At 43.1% G+C, this 12,051-nt stretch overlaps 1 protein-coding gene and 1 long non-coding RNA gene across 3 annotated transcripts in view; one reads left to right on the plus strand and one right to left on the minus strand.

Annotated features, from left to right (window-relative positions):
• LOC142818066 (uncharacterized) overlaps positions 1-12,051 on the minus strand; it is a 499,687-nt gene that overhangs the window by 358,656 nt on the left and 128,980 nt on the right. The gene's annotated exons all lie outside the window — the stretch shown is intronic.
• Positions 709-2,677, plus strand: LOC142818065 (uncharacterized). The gene is made up of 2 exons (XR_012895531.1): positions 709-1,076; positions 1,199-2,677. It is a non-coding gene; the product is annotated as an uncharacterized LOC142818065 (long non-coding RNA).

Raw genomic sequence — 12,051 nt, forward strand, 5'->3', positions numbered from 1 at the left:
AGAAAGGCCCTCGGTGTCTGCTATATGGCAGCAGATTCTACACAAGGTTTGTACAACGCTGTCGGGTGTTTCAAAAACACATCAGTTTTTCAATTATTTTTTTAGCCTACCAAGTGTTGTCGTCCTGCCGTAATAACAAGGAATTCATTTTTTCTCGTGCTGTACACCTGTGATTTGCATTCCAAGGCTTGTTTATGGCAGTGTGTTGGCTATCGCTTGGGCACCAGTGCTAGTACAGAGTGGCAAGTTTCAAAATGTCTCGTAAGTGCTTTCTATTCCTAGAAACAAGAAAAGCTGAAGTCTCAACGTGACGCTTTCTTTAAGGGCTGAGCTCCTGGTAGTCACTTGCTCTTTAAAGCAGAGCATTTTCAGCAAACTAAAAGCACCTTAAGCATATCTGTCTGTCAGTCGGTCTGTGTAGTATCTATCTGATCGATCGATAAAATCTAGCCTGTTAAGTTTGGGCGCTGTGTGATCGTCTCCTTAACTTGACACCTTAGGTCAGCAACTCACTTATGAGTTGACTTAGTCAAGACTCGCTCATATTCAAATAAGCCTTGTGCTTGAGTGAGAAAGGGTGAGTAATATTTTAGTGAGCTCGAGGCCAAGCGAGTCCGGTTTAGGAAAAATTTGGTGGGTCAGAATGAGCCCCAGGCGCGAAGTATGTATAAATACGGGTATGTATAAAGACGGGTGGCGGCGGCGGCGGTGAAAGGACGTTCGCCTAATCAGCTCTTTTTGCTTACCCAGACTACCTGAAAACGGTTGCCGTGGCTACGGAATCACATCTTGACGTCACTGAGCCTGCGGAAGTGTTTACGTGTTTCCGGCGTCGACATCGTACCTGGACACACGGGTGGCGGCGGCGGCGGTGAAAGGACGTTCGCCTAATCAGCTCTTTTTGCTTACCCAGACTACCTGAAAACGGTTGCCGTGGCTACGGAATCACATCTTGACGTCACTGAGCCTGCGGAAGTGTTTACGTGTTTCCGGCGTCGACATCGTACCTGGACACACGGGTGGCGGCGGCGGCGGTGAAAGGACGTTCGCCTAATCAGCTCTTTTTGCTTACCCAGGTTGGTGTCCTGCATTTCGGCGGCCGGTGCTTTAGGGTTCCTGCCTTGTTGGAATCGTTGCGCTGGAGCCATTTATCAAAGCGGCGCTCCTTTACAACGTTCAAATTTCCTCCATTCATTAGACTACCTGAAAACGGTTGCCGTGGCTACGGAATCACATCTTGACGTCACTGAGCCTGCGGAAGTGTTTACGTGTTTCCGGCGTCGACATCGTACCTGGACACACGGGTGGCGGCGGCGGCGGTGAAAGGACGTTCGCCTAATCAGCTCTTTTTGCTTACCCAGGTTGGTAAATTCGCTTATTTCTCAATACCGCCTTACCGCCACCGCCGTTGCCACCGTGTTTCAGTGCTTTGCTGAGTTCTCTGTGCATAATGTGCCTTTTTCCTAATTGAATGCTCCCGAATTGAGTGCGAACTGAGTGCTACTGTGAATGCCTGGACAACGTACCATGACAAGCACGTGCCAGTCTTGTGATGAGCCCCTCCCCTGTGATGGGCGTGTCCTGAAGTGCAACGAATGTGAGTCCTCTTACCATGTTGGCAGTTGTTCTGGCTGGTCGGAGACGACATTTAAGACTAAAGGAGAGAGCGGTCGCAGGGCATGGCGATGTGCTGCTTGCCGTTCATCTAAAGCGAAAAGTGGGGAGAAAACTAGCATGGACTCTGAGTTAACCATTTGCCTGGCAGATATAACTAGGAGGCTTGATGCTTTAGCAGGGCTGCCGGCTCAGGTTGGTGAGATTAAGGTCTCAATCCAGCTGTTGTCACAAAAGTACGATGACATCTTGAACTGTCAAGCTAAGCAGGAAAAGGACATTAGTAGCTTAAACAGACGCGTTGGGAAATTAGAGGCGGACTGCACCTCAAGTGATATTCAACAACTGAAAGCTACGGTGAATGATCTCGAGTTTCGTAGTCGGAGACTAAACATAGAAGTTCACGGCATCCGGGTTACGCCAGACGAGAATTTGCTGTGTAAGTTGAATGATGTGGCCAAGATTGCTAACCTGCCAGAGCTGACTGGGAATGACATCGCCGCTATCCACAGACTTCCGGCAAAGCCAAACAAAACACCCGGAATTATAGTTCGATTTGCCCAGCAATCAATTCGTGATAAGTGGCTAGGAAGGCGGAAAGCCCTAAGAGATGCTTCGAATGTTTCGATCACTGAAAACATGACCCAGCAAAACAGAGAGCTGCTGCGCAACGCAAAAGACTGGGCACAGAACAATGGCTATCGTTTTTCATGGCACTGCAACGGCAAGATTCTCGTTAGGAAAAGAGAGGGTGATAGCGCGGTTGTCATTCGTCGTTTGGGTGACCTTGATAAGCTGTGATACTGTTACCCCGCATTGCATTGTTTACTTCCTGATATTCTTTTGATACTCGTCTTAACATGTTTCCCTTAACCGCACCTATAGACCTTATTAATCTTAAAAACTTGTATGACACTTGTTGTGAAAAAAGCCTCAGTTGCGTTCATTTCAACCTTAGATCGGGAAGGAATAAACAGGATGAGCTCGAATATTTTTTTAGTGAAGCACAAGTAAATTTTGACGTTGTGATGTTTTCGGAAACGTGGTTTGCTTCGGAAGATGATGTATTTACGTCTCCAACTTATAAATCATACTACATGAACCGCACAGGCAAAAGGGGTGGTGGCGTAGCTATGCTAATCTCAAGTAAAATAGACTGTGAATTGATGTCTGAATTCTCCTGCATTTCTCCTCTATATGAAATACTCACTGTTAGATGTGGTACATCAGTGTTTTGTGTATGTTACCGCCCTCCATCAAATAATGTCCGTTTGTTTTTTTCTTTTTTAGACTCACTGTTAGAATTTGTGAGTGAAAAAAATATGCCTTGATTTTAGGTGGTGACCTCAACATCAACATGTTAGTTGAGAGCAGTGTTAAATTAGAACTTGAATCAATGTTAAGCTCGCATTATTGTCAAAATGTTATAACGGCTCCTACGCGAATCACTTCACAGTCATCAACACTCTTAGATCTTTTTATAACAAACTTTGATACTTCCTTTGTTACGGCTGGCACTTTGATTCACAATATTAGTGACCACATGCCTATATTTATGTTTGTTAACCAACTCAATAACGTACCCAAACAAGTGCGTGCAGAATTTTCCTATAGACTTATAAATCCTGAAACACTAACCCTCTTTAGAGAGCGCTTAGGCAGAACCGACTGGAGCAATGTGTTCGCAGCGAGTGCCGCCAATTTGGCATACGATTTATTTATGAACAAGTTCACCGAAATATACCTTCAATGTTTTCCCCTAAAGTCATTTAAAACATTTAAAAAAAGTCGGAAACCTTGGGTAAATAAAGAATGCCTTAAGCTTATAAGAAAGCGGGACCAATTGTTCAAGGCATTTATTGTGAGTAAGTCCCCTGAAGCCCTCAAAGCATTTAAAAAGCACCGAAACTTTGTCACCAAACGCCTTCGTGATGAAAAGAAACTATATTATTCGAACCTGTTTAACTCAACGCAAGGGCGTACAGAAAACGTTTGGAAGGCAATTAACAGTACGCTTAATAATCCACCGGAGGAATTAACCAAAATTGTGAAAGATGGTACAGAAATTCAAGGGCCTGATTTAGCTGATGCATTTAACGACTTCTTTTTGTCAGTTGGCGGCCCTACAACCAGTAGTACTTCTTTAAAATATATGAATATTCGAAATAACCAAACAATATTTCTAGAGCCAATTTCAGAGAGTGAATTAGTAGCGACATTTTTGACACTCAGTAATAGCAAAGCCACTGACGCGGACAATATTCAGATGAAACCTGTTAAGTATGTTATTGACATACTAGCACCCTGTCTTGCCTACATTTTTAACATATGTTTGTCCACAGGACATTTCCCGCGAAACATGCAGATAGCAAAAGTGACAGTTATCTATAAAAAGGGTCCCAGAAATGACATGTCCAACTACCGCCCTATATCGATTCTACCTGTATTCTCTAAGGGTCTGGAAAAAATAATTTTGAAACGTTTGAACTCTTTTACTGACAAGTTCAACTTGATTACTTCAGCGCAGTATGGCTTCCGGAAAAATAAATCTACTGAGCTCGCGCTACTGGCACAAAAAGAATACATTCTAGAGAATTTTGAATCCCGAAATATGGTACTCGGTCTTTTTCTTGATTTCTCAAAAGCCTTTGACCTCATTAATCATAAAATTCTCCTACAAAAGTTGGACCATTACGGTATAAGAGGCGTTGCACACAAATTAATCACTTCATACTTGCAACACCGAACTCAATTCGTCGTAATTCAAGGCAAACATTCCGCAACAAAATCCATTAAAACAGGCGTCCCGCAGGGAAGCATTTTGGGACCGTTTCTCTTTATACTTTACGTTAATGAGATAGTTCGTATTGATGAATCTGCCCATTATATTATATATGCTGACGACACAAGTTTGTTTTTTTCAAGCAGATGTAGCAGCGATCTAGGTAGCCGAGCGAATAACGCACTGTCTAAAATTAACACATGGGCCCAAGAAAACTCTCTAAAACTAAACATAAAAAAAACAAAAGCTGTTTTATTTCACCCCCGCCACACACAAGTTCAGTTTCCCATCATTTCGTTAAATAATTTAGAAATTGAAGTCGTCAAAAGTTTTAAATCATTAGGCGTGTATTTTTCACAAAACATGACATGGGATGATCACGTGAACCATATTATTACTAAACTATCTCGTATAATCGGCGTCATGCGCCGTCATTGCTACTATTTTCCTGTTTCTGTAAACATGCTCATATATAACTCGTTGTTTTCTTCATTATTGAATTATGCCTTTCTTGTATGGTCCACAACGACAACTGTAAACGTTTGCAAACTTACCATCTTGCAAAAGAAAGCTTTGCGTCTTGCCTATAAATTACCACATCGCAGCCACACAGCAGAATTGTTTAAAAAACACTACATCATTCAGGTTGCATCAATATATGATTATAAACTAAGCCGTTTATATAAGTTCGGTTTATTGAAAAATAATGATACGATTGCTAGAATAGCCAGGTTAGAGAAAAATTTTCCTGCTTATAATGTACGTCAACCTGAAGTGTGGCACATATCAAAATGTAGAACGAAATACGGAAATCAAATGTTAAAGTTTCAACTGCCTACACTTCTAAACCGCATAATTAGGGAACATAACATTGATATATCTAGCATATCACCAAAAAAATTGCGATTAGTGTTTATATAATAATGTGATCTAGCGACTACCTCGGTGATCTTTCATTGTAATCTTTCATTGTTTCTTTTTTTTAGTGCACATTGTGAAACACTTTTATTTTGGTTGTCCTTAGCCGCACGTCTTTCTGTGCTACCCTGTGTACTAGGGGGTCAGGGCTTCTCAAGCTGTTCTCACAGCTTTTACCTGCCCTCCTCGTAACATGTATTTTGTTGTTGCGGAATAAATTTCAATTCAATTCAATTCAATTCAAATGAGTTTGAGTGAGCTTTATTTTTTTCCAACTAATGTTTGACATGAACCAAAACTCTCATGACAGGAAAGAGTATGTTATAAAAGAGTTTGATTCAGCAATTCACTGACACTTGGTTTCTATAATATACAAGATGTTTATTTACACCACTTACAAATGCGTTAGGGAGCCAAGAATCTGTGGTTGACTGTTTTCTAAAAGTCTCTTGTCACTGTCTTTTCGACCACTGATTCACCATGCACCGACCACTTGTCTTCCTCTATTGCTTGCTGCACCGTTCAGTGTACCAAGGGTCGGTCATGCAGTTTCCCTAACGTATTGGGCGGGAGGCTCACCACCGGAGGCGCGAGTGCTGCAATCGCTGTGACGTGCTGGGTTGGATCTCGTGATCTTGCCTCGCACTGGCGAAGGAAAGCTGGCAGTTGCATGTGTGATTTTACCGTGTCTTTGCAGAGTCTTCATTTTCGAACAGCGTTGTTTTGCTCCGGCTTCATGTGTGCGGACGTCTGCAGACTACACAATCCGGAAATACTGCAAAAGTTACCGGTGGCATGCCACAGTGCGCTACATACGTGAGGGTACTCTCACGGCGTCTTGCAGTTCCACTGTCTCCTCTCTCTTTTTGTGTTGTGGCTGTTAATAAACTATGGGGTTGACATGAGCACCGAACATGAATGCTCGCATAAAAGCGAAGCATTTAGGTTTCCGCATGGGAGCCACGCTCACAACTATTAATGAATTTGCGAATAGTCCAACTATATATATTTCAAAATAGGAGTTAGGTGCATATATCGGGGGGTAGTTGCTGTCATTGTCATCACACTCAAGAATGTGCCCCGTTGTTGTCCGAATTGTCAGAGAGTCTACATATAGCCTGGAAGTCCCATTCTTCTCCATTTATTTTGGTAATTTCCCCTTATTCTAGTCTATTTCGTTGCCAGTTGCTTCTGTGTGTTCGGCCAGCACGTTGGACACAACCTTCTTTCTTACATCATGCATGTGCCGCTCCAGTTAGACCTACTTCGCTCGCCAAGGTAACCTAACAGTAGCCTGGGCCACTCTCACCCTCCTCCCCGGCTCTCCTTCTCTATCTGTGTACTCGACCACACTGGTTTCCACCCACCAGTAGCATAGCCAGGGGTTGGCACACCAGGCCCGCGTCTCTGCCCTCCCAATATTTTCCTAAAGTATATAGGGGAGCAGAAAATAATGGTCCTCCAGATCTACTTGCCAAGCTGGGACCCATTCTAATCAAGGTGGTGTCCCTTCAAAAGAAATTTCTGGCAAGGCCTCTGCCATCTGTGGCCCCAGCTCACAGGGTTCTTTGCTTATAGATTACGTCTGTAGGATGGGCCCATAGCCACTGTCACTTCTGAATGCTGTTTTTATCTACAGGCAAAAACTTGGTAAGCTTCGAAAACTGATTCATCTTCAAAGAGCTGCCGTGAAATATCGAACAGTTCGTGAATAAAGCCTAAAAGAAAAATAAACTGAACACTCCCTATTTCATTGAAAGCTCTGAGCCCCCCCCCCCTCTTTTTTTTTGTCTTGAAGTTGCGTCGTCCCGGCCCCGGTCCTGGCAATGGACATCTGCTGTACTGTCGCTAGGTCAACGGGTGCACGCCATTGTTAGTTTACCTCGTCGAACGCGCCTTCAAGGGAGAGCCGAAGCGATACCTAACTCCACGGTGAAAATAAAATCAAGGTGGAAAGTTGGGGAAGGGGAGGTGTAGTGATTCGAAAATTTCTTGGCTTGGGATTCTAACCCGTGCAGAGAATGCTGAATAGGCCACCTTTGCCGTTTTACACCAGTGCTTTATGGAAAAACGTACTGAGATTTGGAAGGGGCTGTTATCCCTAGTCACGTGACACTGCACATTATGTTCACTTACTCATGCGTTTGTACGCTGCCTAATGACGAGTATCAGTGCAATCACTGATGTCTAAATATGCTATCGGAAATCATTTGGACACTGTATGGCATTTCTTTAAAAACAAACTAAATTGTGCCGCAGTTTTTTTTCACCACCTGTGCTCTTCGGTTTCGGGAATCTCCCAAATTTCATGGTCGCAAGCTTGGCAGATCTATATTTAGGTTCTCAGTGTCTGTCAAATGATTTTACAGGCCCAGCAAATGCTAATATGGACACTATCATTGTTGGCTCAGTAGGGTGGTTCAAAATACCATTTTCATAGAAATAGCAGTGCTCATGTTTACAATGCACTATTTAGGTGATGTCGAATGGTTTATAGATATCTTGTTTCTAAATGTAAGCTCTCTTTTTTATACAACTCAAAGTTTGGTATCTAGTGATGAAAATTGCACATCTTTTCCCTGTAAACTGCTCAAAATTTACATTTAGTGCTTCAAAAGTAATATTTTGCTACTCCTAAAATTGTTCCAAGTTGTATTTCGGCTGTTGCACCCCTCATCTTGTTAAAGAGCAGCCTTCAGTGACGCTGTGTTCAATAAGCAAACAAGTGTTATATTCGGACATTCTTTTCGCATTTCTTCTGGTACCCCCGTAATCTAACATGCACCTACCAGTCTGACCAATATAACTGTTGGAGCATGACTGGAGAATCTTGTACACTACTCCAGTAATTCAAGGAATGGAGGAGCTTCGGTGTTTCTGACCACATTCACCTTTATTTTTGGTTTTGCCTTTGGCCCTGAGCTTAACAAGTGTGCAAGTGCTGCCCAGCTTCTTAAAAGCCGTACATACCACTGCCACATCATATCTAGATGCGTCACTCTTAATTGTGCGCCATATTGTGAACAAGTCTAACAAGTTTTGTGTATTTTCACGGACTAATAAGAGCTTGTATCAATAAAGAACTTGAACGTAGGGCAACAGGCTAAAGTAGCTTTTATGATTTTTCTCAGAGACTTCGTATTTGCTGAAATGTTTGATCCATCTCACCACCTTTTTGCAGGATCTAGTGACCGCATAATCTGGAAACCCTGCTGATGGAAACCTCTGGACCTAAGCGTAAACACTGCTCAATACCTTGTGCACGCATGTCTTGCACACTTCCTCCTGTACCAAAGATGCAGCCAATCCATCTTTGATCACTTTGGAATAAGCTAATGTGTAAGGCAAAAGAGGCTGTTGCGACCTGGGTCTGTACTGCCAACACACATGCATTGGTAACGAGTGAGACAGCTGCTCACATTGCGCATTTTTGATACATTTCCGTTTTTTTGCTCTAAAAAACGCTGCTCTAAAAGCATAGCAATAAAGAAAATTGCACCGAACTGCTCCGAAACAGCCTCGAAAGCTAGAATATTGATGCCGACCTCAGCTTCAGTGGGGGAAAAAATGGCGAGTTTCACTAATAAAATGCACCCAATCATGTTTTTTGTTTCACTTTCCACATTTCTGGTGACAAAGGCTCTCATAATGCCGCCATAATCTTCAAACTTTAGGAAATATGCGTGACTCACGAAAATGTGCTGCTGAGCATCGAGCGTGCTGCTTCTACTAGCTAGGCTGTGTGTTCTAGCGCCACTGTTGGCTAGCGAAAACCACCGAGTTTGGTGAGAAGCATAGCGGGGTTCACTCTCCAGTTCTCTGTCGTGCATAGCGCATTCCTCCTGGCACTGTGACTTTCATGTTGATGCTGCTGCATGTGGTCACCTACGAGTACGTGTTTGCTGTGTGCGAAAAACGGTAAACGTGGAGTCATTTTTCCCTGCATCCGACGCGTCTGCCGGATGCTCTGGCACGTGCACATGGGTTCTCAAAATGGGTTCCGTGAGCGGCAGAATGTGTGCAACCTATTCCCGGTTGACACCCATTAGCTACTAATTTATTTAGACAGGCGAGTTCTCATAGCATTTCATATTTAAAAAGCCATCGCAAGTGAAATCCGCACAACAGTGTTTGCAGGTAGAGAGAAACACTTGGTTACATGCGAAGCCGCGTGGACAAAACGAGTGTTCAAACCAATGTAAACGATAAAAACGGGCATTTGGTGCTTTATTCGTGACACCTTACACATCGGCAATCATTTGACTCAGTTTTCATTAATGGCGATTTGCCACTGCTTCGTTTTGCAATCGAAACTCGCAACAAGTGCTTAAAGAGGTGTCCCTACATGCGTGCCGGCCTAGGGCTACACGAGCTTTTGGCTTATCGCAATCAGTGTTTCGGTCGGCGGCAGTGTGACTTCGTTTCCTTTCCTTTCATATTTTTTTGCAATAAAACGTGCCTCTCTAAGATCAGCGTTTTGTTTGCGTGGACAGGAATTTTTTCACCTGTGATGCGCGAGCAGTTTACGCGAGTCACGGAGCGGCGCGGTCAGCAATCACAAGACGATGTATTATTGGGAGTTCTTCATCGACGGTGATGACTTATATATATTGAAAAAATATCAACACAGGCCAACTTGTGCTATAATAATAGCGCGTGGTTGCTCATGTGGAGAGGCGTTATCAGTATCACTCGCTTATCACTTAGTGCCATATGCACATGCTTTACGAGATAGTCTATGCGGCGAGCTATCTTGGATCTCGTGCTGCACTCTTGGAGTTGGTCCTGCATGAGGTGGCCACGAACGGCATGTTTTTGTTTGTTAGAAGCTCTTGACGCTAACATGTCAGCTTTTTTTTTAAGCGAACGACCACTCTTACGTAACTAAGATTCTTGTGCAATCACAATTATTTAATTTCTTTTTGAGTTTGATGTGTTCTTTTTAATGTGTCCGTGGAACCTAGCTTTTAACAAAACCTTTTTAGATATTATTTTACGTGTTACGAGGGCTAGATAGGTCACGTGTATGGTATGTAAAAAAGTAGTGCAGTTCATACCGAGTAATCATCTGTTCAAAAACTTTCTTCGAAATCTGTTTCAGTGTTATGTGTATTATAAGCCAAATAAAATATGCAGTGCCCGCATGTTGCTAAACTTGGGTATTTTTAAGCTACCAGGACAACTTAGTAAAGGCTGCTAACTGCTCCAAAATTGAAATTTCCCTGCTCCAAAAACTGCTCCTAATTTAGTTTCAGCCGTCTCATCCCAGTTTGAGTAAAGCGTTAGCCTTAGGTCTAAAAACTGAAGGTTTAATTCCTGCGGCAGTTCTGTCGTAAAGTGAAGTACGCTTCCATTCTCTAACTAGACACTAAAGAGCAAAACAATTTTTTGCATTCTAGTACTTCTAATTCCACTATCCGACAAACACTTCTCTTGCGGCGACATGATGCTCGGCAACGGAGAAAACAGGCAACAAGGAAATTTGGGTGGAGATTCCACTGAGATTGCCGTGTCAAACACAGTGACGTACGAAATATTGAAGGCGTCTACTGGGTGGGTCCTACATAGCTTCTACTCATTAAAAATGAAGAACATTGTGTTCAGTAGGTGCTAGACCTAGCGTACGATGTTTGGAAAATTTCATTGAGCCAATGTCATGAAAATCAAAAAAAGACATTTCGAAATTCGCTACGTGATGATCTAAAGCAGGGGTGCAACAGCTGCGCTGATTGCGTCAATTTGATAAAATTTCTCATTTGTGCGCCGAGCTGTGCCAAAACCATAAAATTTGCCGAAATTTCGCCACGCTGTACCAAAATGCCCAACCAGCCTCAAAAGTTTCTTGTTTGCCCTAATTTGAGCGAGAAATGGAGACCACTTTAGCCACCTGTAGTTTGCATCATCAATCTATGTGGGCAGACCCTAACCATAAACCGCAGTGTAAGACAGCTGCTCATTAAGTCAAGATACTCGCGAAACTCGATCAATCAGATGAAGTTACAACGCCGCGTGCCTGTCGGTCTGCTGACCGCAGCAGATATTTACCGGCGGGAGGACGCCACTACAACACAAGATGTGTTGCCGTAGCCAGCAACACTTCGTTGGAAATATGAATTTTCTAGACAGCAAGTGCTGCCATGGCATGTTGGGAATGATTAGGAACTAAAGCTGGAAGTGTACAAACTCTCAGCAGATCGACCTTGTACACTACCAGCTTTAGTTCATGCCGTGACCACGTTAGTTGCCATCGCAACACCACATGCGATAGATATCCGGTGCCATTGCGAGGCACTGGCTGGTTGGTCTCGCAATGGTTTGACCAGATTACTCGATCTGGTCAAACGCGCCTTGAAAGCAAGGCAAAAAGTTGGGCCCTAAACCTGACTCCTTTATGAAAAAAATGGAGAGAGAGAGGGGGGGGGTTCGGTTCGAAAATTTTTTGATCTTGTTCTAACCTGTGCAGAAACACCGCTTAAGCCACCTTCGCTAATGTACATTGGTGGTCTGCGGAAAAGCGTTACAATATTTAGAAGGGGCTTATAGTTGTAGTCTCTAGACACTGCACAGTTTGTTGAATGACTGCTGTATGTATATGCCACATATTTGTGAGTAGAAAAAGGTAGTGGCAAAATTATTTGGAGTACAAATTGACATCTCTGCGGCTGTAAAAAATCAGTTTTTTTCAGTTTTAGGAATCTCATGGTCACCATCTTGGGAAATCCAAATCCACATTTGAA

This window comes from Rhipicephalus microplus, chromosome 5 (assembly GCF_043290135.1).
Source record: "Rhipicephalus microplus isolate Deutch F79 chromosome 5, USDA_Rmic, whole genome shotgun sequence".
In the NCBI taxonomy this organism is placed as follows: domain Eukaryota; kingdom Metazoa; phylum Arthropoda; class Arachnida; order Ixodida; family Ixodidae; genus Rhipicephalus; species Rhipicephalus microplus.